The following is a 12,818-nucleotide window of genomic DNA, read 5'->3' as shown; positions in this document are numbered from 1 at the left end:
TGAAATGGCACTTTTCTGTTCTATATATAAAATATAGAAAGGAATTATTTTGCCAAATATGTAACATCTTAATGAAGATTTAAGTTAGTTTGAATGCCATAAAAATGCTAAGCTGTATTCTCTTATTAAACTCATTTAACTGTATACATGTAAAAACACTTCAAACTTATGAACGTTCAGGTATCCTGATCTTGGTCACAGTAAGTCTCCTGAAATACAATTTTAGCATTCTGATACCTTTTAAGTAGCATGCCATGAATAATTCTTGTTGTGGCTGAATAGTTCTCTGAGGAGATTTATTATATTTTACTTTCCAGAATAACAGTCACTTATAGAATTCAGATTCTGGAAAACACAAAGGCTTTCGTAATTACGAGAGAGCAGTGACAGCTGCGCAGCAAGTCCATATGTTGCTTAGCTATAATTATATTTTAATAATTTTTTTTTTATTTGGGGAAAGAACTATGGCTAATCTCCAACAGACGGAAGCTTATGATTTGTAAGAATTCATATTTTTTTCTACAGAAAGACAGAACTTTTCTTTGTCCCTACTTTAAACAGTGGAGTGTATATACCTGTGTCAGAGCGTCAACTGGATGAAGTTACTATTTTGGATCCTACTGTAAAATTTAAATGAGTATTTGCGTCAGATGAGAAGATTACCCTGGTTCTTTTGTCACTCCGTATATGGACTTGCTGCCACAGGCCTGCTAATTTTGCCATCTCCTACACACTGCTTGCTCCTTTCCGCCTCCATTCTTCTGCACATTATCATTCCCTCCACCTGCGGTAATCTTCCTTTCCATCCATTTCCTTTTCTTTTAAAACTGGCATCTAAAATCATTCCCTCTAGAAATTCTTTTGTGATTTATTCTATGTAACTGTTGCTTATTTTTTTGGTTTTACCTTAACACTTACCATGGATAGATACAGTCAACTAATCGTAGTGGTGTTTCTGATGTACCAGGTATAGCGTTTAACTAGCTCACTTAATTTTCACAGCTATCCTGTGAGTTATTCCCATTTCACAGATGGAATTAAATGAATACCCTGTTACAATCCTAGTTTTAGCTCTGCTAGAATTTGAACTTTATTCATAGTTTTAAGAGCATTGCTTTTATTATGTCATTCTGCCTTTCCCTATTTCTGTAGTCTTTCATTTCTTGCTCTCTACCACGTAACCTACTGATGTCACTTAAAAAAGAACTACTTTATTCAGATATAATTTACATAGAGTAAAATGCATCCATTTAAATTATATAATTTGGTGCATGTTGACAAATGTATACCCCAGGTAACTACCACCACAATCAAAATATACAACTTTTTCTTCAGTCTCCAAAATCCCTTGTACCCTTTTCCACTTAGTGTTTCTCCTTTCCCACTCTCCCAACTCTTCCCCAGGCAACAACTGATCTGGTTTCTGTCCACTTTAGACTGTTTTTGTCTGTTCTTGAATTTCATATAAATGAAATTATAGAATATGTACTATTGTTTGGCAAAATTAAAGGAAAGATCGTTCCTTTGTATGAATGAATATACTACAATTTATCCATTCACCTGTTGATAGACATTTGACTTACTTCTAGTTTTTGGCTATTACAAATAAATCTGTTATGAAAAATTTATGCACAAGTCTTTGAGTGGACATTTCCCATTTCTCTTGGGTAAATCTCATAGTCTCCTAAGAAATTTTTGCCCAGCCCAATTTTTTGAAGATTTTTCTCTCGTTTTATTTTAGAAGTTTTATAAGTGTTGGCTTTTATATTTAGGTCTATGATTCATTTCAAGTTAATTTTTGTGTTTAGTGTAAGAGTCAAGAGTTGTTTTTTTATTCTTTTGATATCCATTTTTATTGAAAATATTTTTCTTTTCAAGTGGGTTTCCTTGGTACTTTTGTTGCAAATTAATTGACCATATATATATGGTGGTCCATTTCTGGACTCCCGATTCTGTTTCATTGATATATGTATGTGATATGCCAATATCACACTTTTACTTTTTATAGTGATTTTTGGAAGTTGTGTAAATTCCTCAACCCAAAATCATTTTGAAAATAGAAGATAAATCTTTGCATAGTTTTCTCTTTGCCCTCATTGTTTGTGTCTGTGTACGTGTTGCTGATTTTTGTTTTTCTTTTGTTTCTATTTCTGCTTTCAAAGATGTTGCCACGAACAGGGGCTTTGTCTTTTCCAGGGCACATATTGTTTGTATTAAGGAAGATGCTGAGCACTTTCAGCCAGCTCGAAGGACTTAGCAATTGATGTTCTTTGCCTCTCTATTATTGGTAGTAAGCGACTCTCGGTTCCTGTGGTTCATCTGCATGATTTTTGAGCAGGTCAGTAAATCGGGGCTGCAATAGCAAAAGTGTGTACTAGAATCTAAGTGTCTAAATCCTAAGTCTGAAACTTAACAGGAAATGAAGTGGAAACACTTTTCAACTATGTTAAAATCCTATTTTTCCCTCTCCTTCCTCTCTATCAGAACCCTCCTAGCCTTGCCTAAAGCAGTCTATTGCATGAATATTTGAGAAGCTGTAATGGCAGTTGCCAAAACTATAGTGTGTGCTTAGTGGGAACATGTTGAATTAAAGAAAAATATTACTAATAGGTACAGATTGTATTTATTTAGTTTCTGACTACGTGTAAATGGAAGTAAAAAATCCTGGATTAGTGAATACCACTCTTGGTTTCAAAACGGCACCCAGATGCTTTCATTTTTCTTCTTTTCTTAAACTACCATAGTTTAGGATAAAAATAATAGAAGAAAAGGTAAATGTAAAAGTATTCAATTATATGTTACTTTTTATTTATCAGTGTTTTCTTTCCTGTGTATTTTTGGTCCTTCCAATTAAACTGTGTGCTTTCCTAGATAGGGGTTTTATCTTCTGTTTATTTTGTATCCCTTTTCTTCACTTCTCACATACTGAAAATATTGATGGGTCGTCATTATGCATTTTAATTAACTTGTTCTAGTGAATAATAAGTCCTAAGCTATGGTAGAAATGTACACGCATTTTTTTCTTTCTACTGAAATTGCCTTTCTTTTTTGAAAGAAATTTCTAAGCTTTGCACTTGACACAACTTGGAATTTTAGAAACCAGGTAGGTGATGAGGTAGAGGTGGATAAATAGCTTCCCCTTTGTAAGTTAATAGTGTAAATTGATTATGGTCTAGGGCTTTAAAAGATTGGTCATCACTTTGTTTCTGTTCCTGTATTTGCTTTATAAAGACTGCAGTGGATTATAAGATCAGCGAGACAAGTGCAACTGCCAGTCAGCTGCTCAAATAGATAATTTTAGATATGTCTCTTCTCTTACGTGGTATTAAGCGTGCAGTTGACCACAAATCCTTCATTTGATAGAAGATAGGAAGCAGGAACTCCAGAGGAAGCACCTTGGATAGTAAGATCCAAACTAAAAGTGAGGTAGAGATCACATTTCTGATTAAACATGGTTTTTATTCCGTATGATTCTGATCAAAACTTGATCTTGTGTGATGTTTATATTAATATGATAAATCTTAATGGAATTAAAACATCTAGCTAGACACACATGGGTGAATATTACAATCTTTTTTTCTTTTTCTTATGATAGCATATGGTGTTTTATGTTCTAGGTCTGACATAGATTTCACTGTTGTAAATTCATTTACAAATATTTTGAAGTTAGCTTTCATTTTGGTTTAATATTCAAAGGCCACTTGTTTTGGTTATAAATGAATGGCTGAGATAGAATCTATGTCCATTTAGGATACTTTAAGCAATAGGAAGCTCTGGCTAACTTAACTCAAATAATGTACCAGAATAATAAGCTCCTAAGGTAAAAGCTGAAAAACTGAGTTTTATAAAGAACTGACATTTGAGCAACTTTGCTCTCCTCAAAGGAAGATCAAGGTGCATGTTACCACAGGAAGGGGCAGTGGATATGGTCAGGTTAAAAATAAAAATCCACTACTAGTGTAGTTTTCTAGCCTGACATAATATTTCTTTAATCTTATAACACAGTATTAACTATTTCTTGGCTGAACCCAAACTTTCCAGCCTTTATAGGTTTGCCATGATTATAATATAGCATTTGTTAAATGTCCATGAAAACTGGTCTGCTTTACACTTCAGTCGCTTTTCCCGTCTTTTGTTCATACCCTTAAGTGAATAAATGACTTAAACTATCTAGTCATAATCACTTTTAAGACATTTTTTCTTTATTTCCTTTATTCATTCAATGAACTTTTTTTCAGTGCTTGCTGTGTGCCAAGTACTATGTAAGAAACTGAGGTTTCAATAATAAAAGCTAACATGCATCCCCGCCAGATTTATTGAGATATAATTAACATATAACATTGTGTAAATTTAAAGTTTATGATGTGATGATTTATAAATGCATATGTTCTGAAATATTTACCACAATAAGGTTAGTTGACACATTCTTCCTCACATTATTATTATTTTATTGTTATTAGGACATTAAAGCTCTACTGTTAGCAACTTTGAAGTATATAATGCAGTATAGTTAACTATAGTCACTGTGCTGTACATTATTATCCCCAGAACTTGTTTGTCTTACACCTAGAAGTTTGTACCACATGACCGTCATCTCCGTTTCCCTCACCTCTCAGCCCCTGGCAACCATCATTCGACAGTCAGTTTCTATGAGTTTGATGTTTTCCGATTCCACGTACAAGTGAAGTCAGACAGTAAATGTCTGACTTATTTCACTTAGAATAATGTCCTCAAGCTCTGTACATGTTGTAAATGGCATCATTTCATTTTTGTAATAGTATATTATAAATTCTATTTGTAATAATATTTTAAATTATATTCTGTTGTATATACATTCCACATTTTCTTTACCCATTCATCTGCTGGTGGACATTTAGGTAGTTTCCATGCCTTGACTCTTGTGAATAATTCTGCAGTAAACACAGGGGTGCAGATATCTCTTCAAGATAGTGATTTCATTACTTTAGATAAGTAGCCAGGAGTGGAATTGCTGGGTCATAAGGTAGTTCTATTTCTCATTTTTTAAGGAACCTCCATACTGTTTTCCATAGTGGCTGTACCAGTTTACATTCTCACCAATAGTCCACAAGTGCTGTGCTCCTTTTTCTCCACACCCTCACCAGCGTTTGTTATCTCTTGTCTTTTTGATTCTAATAGCTGTGAGGTGATATCTCATTGTTGTTTTGATTTGCATTTCCCTGATGATTAGTGATGTTGAGCACCTTTTCATGTTCTTTTTGGCCATTTGTATGTCTTTGGAAAAATATCTGTTCAAGTCCTCTGCCTATATTTAAATCAGGTCTGTTTTGTTTTGATTTTTTGCTATCGAGTTGTATGAGTTCCTGATAAGTTTTGGATCTTAATCCTTTACCAGTTATATGATTCACAAATATTTTCTTCTATTCCTTTTCATGTTTCCTTTTCATATTGTTGACTGTTTCTTTTGCTGTGCAGAAACTTTTTACTGTCACATATCCCACTGGTTTATTTTTTGCTTTTGTGGCTAGTGCTTTTGCTGTCACATCCAAAAATTGCCAAGACTGATGTCAAAGAGCTTTTTTCCCCATATTTTTTTCTAGGAATTTTATGGTTTCAAATCTTACATTTAAGTCCTTAGTTTTGAGTTGATTTTTGTGTATGGTGTAAGATAGGGGTCCAGTTTCATTCTTTTTTATGTGTCCAGTTTTCCCAACACCATTTATTGAAGAGACTATTCTTTCCCCACTGAGTATTCTTAACTCGCTTGCCAAATACTAGTTGACCATACATGTGTGGGTTTATTGCTCGGCTCTGTTCTGTTCCATTGGTCTGTGTGTCTGTTTTTATGCCTGCACCATACTGTTTAGATTACTATAGCTTTGTAATATACAGTAGAACCTCGGTTTTCGAACATCTCCATTGACGAACATTTCGGTTTATGAACGCCATAAACCCGGAAGAAAATGCTTCAGTTTTCGAACATGCCTCGGAAGTCGAACATGTCACGTGGCTTCCACTGAGTGGAAGATCCTGAGGCCTAGTTGTCGGCTGTAGAGTCCTGAGCACCCATGCAACACAGGTGATATTTGGGCCTCTTTGGTGACTGTGTGCAATCAGTCTGTGCTCATCTCATTTCAGGAGCACTCTTGCAACCAATTTGTTTTTGTGACTGTGTGCAATCAATCTATGTTCATGTCATCTCAGGAGCCCTCTGCCAATCCCTCCTTCGCTGTGAAAAATGGATAAAAGCTGCAAAGCCAAGAGAATCATTAACAGAACAACAATAGAGGTGAAGAAGGAAATTATTTCCAAACATGAAAGTGGTGTCCGTGTATGTGATATGGGGTATTGCCAAATCTACAATTTGTACCATCTTAAAAAAATAAAGAAGCCATTAAAGGAGCCAGTGTTGCAAGAGGTGTTAAAACACAAGACAAAGAACGCAGACAATTGAAGAAGTGGAAAAATTGCTTTTCTTATGGATAAATGAAAAACAGTTGGCCGGTGACAGCATTTCTGAGAACATAATTTGAGAAAAAGCTTTACATTTGCATGCTGACCTCATCAAAAACACCCTTGGAACAAGTGCTGAGAGTGATATTTTCAAGGCAAGTAGAAGGTGGTTTGAAAAGTTTCCGAGGAGAAGTGGTGTACACAATGTGGTGAGATATAGTGAAACTGCCAGTGCCAACAAAGAAGATGCCGACCAATTTGTTTTGGAATTTAAAGATTATGTAGAGGCAGAGGGTTTTCTTCTCCAAGTTTTCAACTTTGATGAGACAAGCTTCTTTTGGAAGAAAATGCCAAAGAGGACCTATCTAACAAAGGAGGAGAAATCATTGCCAGGACACAAGCCCATGAAAGACAGGCTAACCCTTTTATTTTGTGGGAATGCAAGTGGGGATTTTAAGTAGAAGCCTTTGCTAGTCTACCGTTCTGAGAACCACAGGGTATTTAAGAAAAACAATGTCATAAGAAGCAAATTGCATGTGATGTGGAGGGCAAACAGCAAAGCTTGGGTAACCAGGCAATTTTTTATCGAGTGGGTTCATGAAGTGTTCGGGCCAAGTGTAAGAAAATACATCCAAGACAAACAATGAAGTGCCTGCTTGTTATGGAGAATGCTCCAGCTCACCCCCCAGGCGTGGTGGACGAATTGATGGAAGAGTTCAGTTTTATCAATGTAAAGTTTTTGCCCCCCAATGCGACTCGTCTCATCCAGCCCATGGGCCAGCAGGTCATATCTAATTTTAAGAAGCTTTACACCAAACCACTGTTCCAAAGGTGCTTTGAGGTGACCTCGGACACAGAATTAACCCTCAGAGAGTTCTGGAATAATCATTTCAATATCCTACATTGCTTACATCTCATAGACAAAGCATGGAGGGATGTGTCTCACAGAACAATGAAGTCAGCATGGAAGAAATTGTGGCCAGACGCTGTCTCTGAACGTGTATTTGAGGATGTTGAAGAGGACGCTCCTATTGTTGAGGATGCTGTGTCTCTGGGCAATTCCATGGGCTGGGAAGTGAGCAGTGATGATGTGGAGGAGTTAGTAGAAGACCACAAGACTGAACTCACCACAGAAGAACTTCAACACATTCTGACGGAGCAGCATCAGGCGGCCACTGAGGAATTGTCTTCAGAGGAGGAGGGAAGACAAAGTGTTTCTACTGCACTGATCAAAGAAATGTGTGCAAAATTGGTTGAAGTGCAAATTTTTGTTGGAAAATATCACCCTGATAAATCTGCTATAAGTTATGCCACTAAAACTTTCAATGATGATGCTATGTCTCACTTTAGACAAATTTTAAAACATCAGAAAAAGCAAATGTTGATAGAAAAATTTTTAGTGAAGAAAAGATCCAGTGAGTCTAAACCAGGTGTCAGTGGTGTAAAAAAATCAAGGGAAAGAATGGCAAGAGAGGAGTCACCTACTTACGGAAGAGGGCTACGGAACACCTGAACAACAGTTACCTATTGTGATTCTGGAAGAGGGCTACAGAACACCTGAACAACACTCACCTATTCGATTATGGAGGAAGGCTACAGAATACCTAAACAACTGTCACCTATTGTGATTATTGAAGGGGACCGCCCCCCATCCAAACCATGACTATCATCATTACAGGTAAGAAAAAAATTATATTTTCATTTTTATCATCTACAGTACTGTTTTTACATAGTGTTTATTTGTTTTTGCTTTTACAATACAGTATATTGTGTTTATTGCTTTCATTGTGTATCATTTTATGGATCTATACTATCATTAGACAGTAAAATTCATGTTAAGTTGCTGTTTTATGGGTTAATTTTAAAGTTTTGGAATGGATTAATCCATTTTGCATAACTTTCTATGGGAAACTGTGCCTCGGTTTTCGAATGTTTCAGAACTCGAACGGTCTTCTGGAACGGATTATGTTGGAAAACCGAAGTACCACTGTCGTTTGAAAATAGAAAGTGTGATGCCTCCAGCAGTGTTCTTCTTTCTTAAGACTGCTTTGGCTGTTTGCGGTCTTTTGTCGTTCCATATTCTATTTCTGTGAAAAATGCCTTTGGATTTTTGATGGGGGTTGAACTGAATCTATTGATGGCTTTGGATAGTATGGGCATTTAATAATATTATAACTCTTCCCATCTGTGAACATGGGCTATCTTTTCATTTATTTTTGTTGTCTTCTATTTCTTTCTTTAGTGTCTTATTTTCAGTGTCTAGATCTGCCACTTTCTTGGTTAAATTTATTCCTAGGTATTTTGTTCTTTTTGATGCCGTTGTAAGGGGTTGTTTTCTTTATTTCTTTTTAGATAGTTCATTGTTAATATATAGAAATACAACTGATTTTTGTATATTGATTTTGTATCCTGCAGTTTTACTGGATTTGTTTATTAGGTCTAATAGTTTTTTCATTTATTTTTTTAGGATTTTCTACATACAAGATTATGTCATCAGCAAACAGAGACAGTTTTTTACTCTTTCCTTTCCTATTTGAATGCCTTCTATTTCTTTTTCATGCCTAATTTCTCTGTCCAGGACTTTCAGTACTATGTTGAATAGGCTTGGTGAGAGTGGGCATCCTTTTCTTGTTTCTGGTTTTGCAGAGAAAGCTTTCAACCTTTTACCATTGAGTGTGGTGTTAGCTATGGGTTTGTCATACATGGCCTTTATGTTGAGATATATGACTTCTGGGAGGGGGGTGGTAAATGAGGGTAAACGGGATCAAATCTAGGTGATGGAAGGAGAAGTGACCCTGGGTGGAGAACACACAATGTCCTATATAGATGATGTATTACAGAATTGTACACCCAAAAACCTATGTAACTTTACTAACCATTGTCACCCCAATAAACTTTAACTAAAAAGAGAAAAAGATATGTACCTTCTATAGCCAATTCGTTGAGGGTTTTTTTTTTATTTATCATGAAAGGATGTTGAATTCTATCAGATGAATTTTTTGTATCTGTTGAGATGGCAATATAATTTTTGTCTTTCATTCTATTAATGTGTATCACATTTATTGGTTTGCATATATTGAACTACCCTTGCACCCCAGGGATAAATCTTGATCATGGTGTATAATTCTTTTAATGTGCTATTGAATTTTGTTTGCTAGTATTAGGTTGGTGCAAAAGTAGTTGCAGATTTTGCAGTTATTTTTAACCTTTTAAACCGCAGTTACTTTTGCACCAACCTAATATTTTGTTAAGGATTTTTGCACCTAAATTAATCAACGATATTGGCCTGTAGTTTTCTTTTCTGATGTGCATACGTATCCTTATGTGCTTTTAGTATCAGGGTAATGCTAGCCCCAGGAAATGAGTTTGGGAGTGTTCCCCTCTCTTTAATTTTTTGAAAAAGCTTGAAAAGAATTGGTATTCTTTAAATATTTGGTAGAATTCACTCATGAAAGTGTCTGGTCCTAAGCTTTTCTTTGCTGGAGGTTTTTGATATTTGATTCAAGCTTCTTATTTGTTATTTGTCCAGATTTTGTACTTCTTCATGATGCAGACGTGGTAGGTTGTATGTATGGAGGTCTAGGCTGGCACTTGTGCAGTCGCAGAGGCCTGGACTGGCTGCCTGTGTGGGTCCCCAGGCCCCCGGGGGGGGGGGGGGGACAGGTGAGGGGAAGGAATGGGGCGGGGTTCAGGAAGCTGCTGTCAGTGAATGCAAATACCTGTGGGGCAAAAGCTGGAGAAATCTATCGGTAGTTTGTGGTAGCTGTGTTTTCCAGTGTAGAGAGTTGATAGGGTCCTCTGCAGAGCAGGTCCCTGAATTGGTTTCTCCCACTGCGTGGCTGCTCTTAGTAGCCCTTGCTTTTCTGCCTTGTTCCTAGCCTTGTCTGTATGTCTCAGCTTTGCCATTCTCTTCATGCGGTGAAATGGAAGTAGTTCCTTCATGCAGTTCCTGTAAGGGCTGGGGAAAGCTGGTTGCTCACTCTGCTCTCCCTTTCCCGGCATGGCGAACTTTGCTAGGCAGTTCCTTCTTGGTGCTGAGCACTTCTCTCTCTCTCTCTCTCTCTCTCTCTCTCTCTCTCTCTCTCTCTCTCTCTCGCTCTCTCTCTCTCTCTCTCTGTCTCTCTCTCTCTTTGGCAAAGTAAAGCTGTTTTCTTTCCCTTTTTGTGCAGCAGTTCTCCTGGTTTTCGTTGTGTTGCAGAAGTTTCTTAAGTGGATTGCACATCTCTCCCAAAGCTATTTTCTTCATGGATAACTGTCTAATTGTTATCTTTGTGGGAGAATGGAGTCTGGGGGCTCCTATGGCACTGTGTTGGTTCCTGAATTTTTTTGGGTGATGGTTAACTGATGCAGAAGTCATTCAATAATTAAGACTGGACTTGACAAAGTGTGATTTATACAAAAAGAGTTTTCAAATTGTTTAAAAGCTGATAAAAAAGAATTTGCTAATTATACAACTCAGTAGACATTTGCAAAAATACTCTTAGGAATGGTTTATGAATCACTGATGATTCGCTCTATTATTAACAATGACACTTACATACTATAAGGTGAAATGTTACAGGGTGTTGGATAAGCAGGCTGTTGTAAGACAATTCTCTATTGGTATCTTGTGTTTCTGCATATCTTTCAAGTAAAACACTAACTGCCCTTTGTTCTGACTATCTTTTCAAGGATGTTTGTATAGGGACTGGTTTGGAAGGCAGAACTACCAAGGACAGGTTTGCTTACTGCCCATTACAGAAACGAATGGGGTTCTTAAGCTCAGAGCTCTTCTGTTTTGCCTCCTGTTGCTTCTACAGGCACCCATCTGGGCCTGTGCACATGGCTCCCTTGGGACTTGGTGTGGCTAACGTAACTATTGTGTTTCCCCGAAAATAAGACCTAGCTCTAATCCATCAGCTCTAATGTGTCTTTTGGAGCAAAAAGTAATATAAGACCCGGTCTTATTTTAATGTAATGTAAGACCTGGTTTTATATAATATAATAATAATATAATATATAAATATAATAACGGGTCTTATATTAATTTTTGCTCCAAAAGACGCATTAGAGCTGATGGTCCAGCTAGGTCTTATTTTTGGGGAAACACGATAGATAACTAGGAAAGATAGGAAAACTAATTGTAAACATTTAGGAGGATTTTCTAAGTTGATGGCTTTGCAAGTGGTTTTAAGTTTTGCTTCGTTTTAAAGAACTAAACTGGAGATCTCAGATGATTGATCGTAGCTGTGGTTTAAGCAAGGAAGGAGATGCTCAACTCTTAATTTGCAGATCGATAGTCAGTGAAAATGCCTTTCATCAAAAGATTGGAGGGGAGTGCGTCTGTATGTGTATTTCAGTTGTAATAAAATATCTAAAACGTACATATTGCTTTGATCATCTACTCGAATTGACTTTTTTTGAGGATCTAACTGTACTCATTATGTAAGGTAAAAAGCTTTTACCCTGAATTTGAATAAACTTAGAAAACTATAATGTGCTTTATTGATTTGCTGTGGATATTATAAGTTGCTTCATGTTTTTTTTTTTCCCCTTAATGTATTATTCTGAAGACATATTCTAGTATGGACCTGAAGTTGAGATGGTACTTTATACAACTATATTCATTTGCATTGCAGTGATTATGTCAGCAATATTTAGACAAGCGATAGAACTGCTAGCTGTTACGTTGTAGAATATTAGAATTGTAAGGAATCTCAGTAATGGCCATTTTAGTTTCACAATCTTACTTAAGAGGAAACTGAGGTCCAGAGACATAAAATAGTTTGCCTAAAGGTCCACTGTTAGTTTTCAGTAAAGGTGTGGACTTGAAATGAGGTTCACTAATACTCTCATGTTGCTATGTCAGAGCATAGAAAGTGAATGCCTTAAGGATGATCAAAGGGGTGAAATAATTTGTGGCTAGGTCTCGCAATATTTGGTATGGTGGTGTGAGATGACTTACTGGTATATTGATGAACATTTTTGTTGTTGAGTGTTATATATTGATGAGTGTTATTGATGAGTGTTGTATATTATGTGTATTAGACAAAATAGAACCTATGACTCAAACCAGTAAATTCTTGAAATTTATTAGATAAGGCTAATTAAAGATAAAGGCGATTTTAAAAATTAAGTAAATACATATATCCTGGTAGTACATGCCAAAACTTGTGAAGTTGGTACACCAGTCACTACTGAAAAACACTGATACAGAGAAAAATTGTTAAGTTCATATCTGGCAGCATCATTATGTGGCTTACAGAGCATTTGGGGAAAATTCAGTTAATACTTTTGAGCTGTATGTTGATGAATAGAACCCAATGATTTAATTTAGTATTTGACTGTTAACGGTAATATTTTTAAATATATGCATCTCTTTTCTCCTTTTGTGTTATTTAAAGCAT

At 36.2% G+C, this 12,818-nt stretch overlaps 1 protein-coding gene across 5 annotated transcripts in view; it reads left to right on the top strand.

Annotated features, from left to right (window-relative positions):
- Window positions 1–12,818, top strand: part of OSBPL8 (oxysterol binding protein like 8) — a 152,624-nt gene that overhangs the window by 20,767 nt on the left and 119,039 nt on the right. Inside the window, exon 2 of one of the 5 annotated variants that reach the window (XM_081060107.1) lies at window positions 2,197–2,338. The exons of the other annotated variants lie outside the window; for them this stretch is intronic. The gene's annotated coding sequence lies outside the window, so the exon portion shown is untranslated. The remainder of the gene's footprint in view (window positions 1–2,196; window positions 2,339–12,818) is intronic. 5 annotated transcript variants of the gene reach the window in all.

This window comes from Rhinolophus hipposideros, assembly GCF_964194185.1.
Source record: "Rhinolophus hipposideros genome assembly, chromosome: 9".
In the NCBI taxonomy this organism is placed as follows: Eukaryota; Metazoa; Chordata; class Mammalia; order Chiroptera; family Rhinolophidae; genus Rhinolophus; species Rhinolophus hipposideros.
The sequence above is the reverse complement of the archived record's forward strand: the minus strand, read 5'-3'. Positions and strand labels throughout refer to the sequence as shown.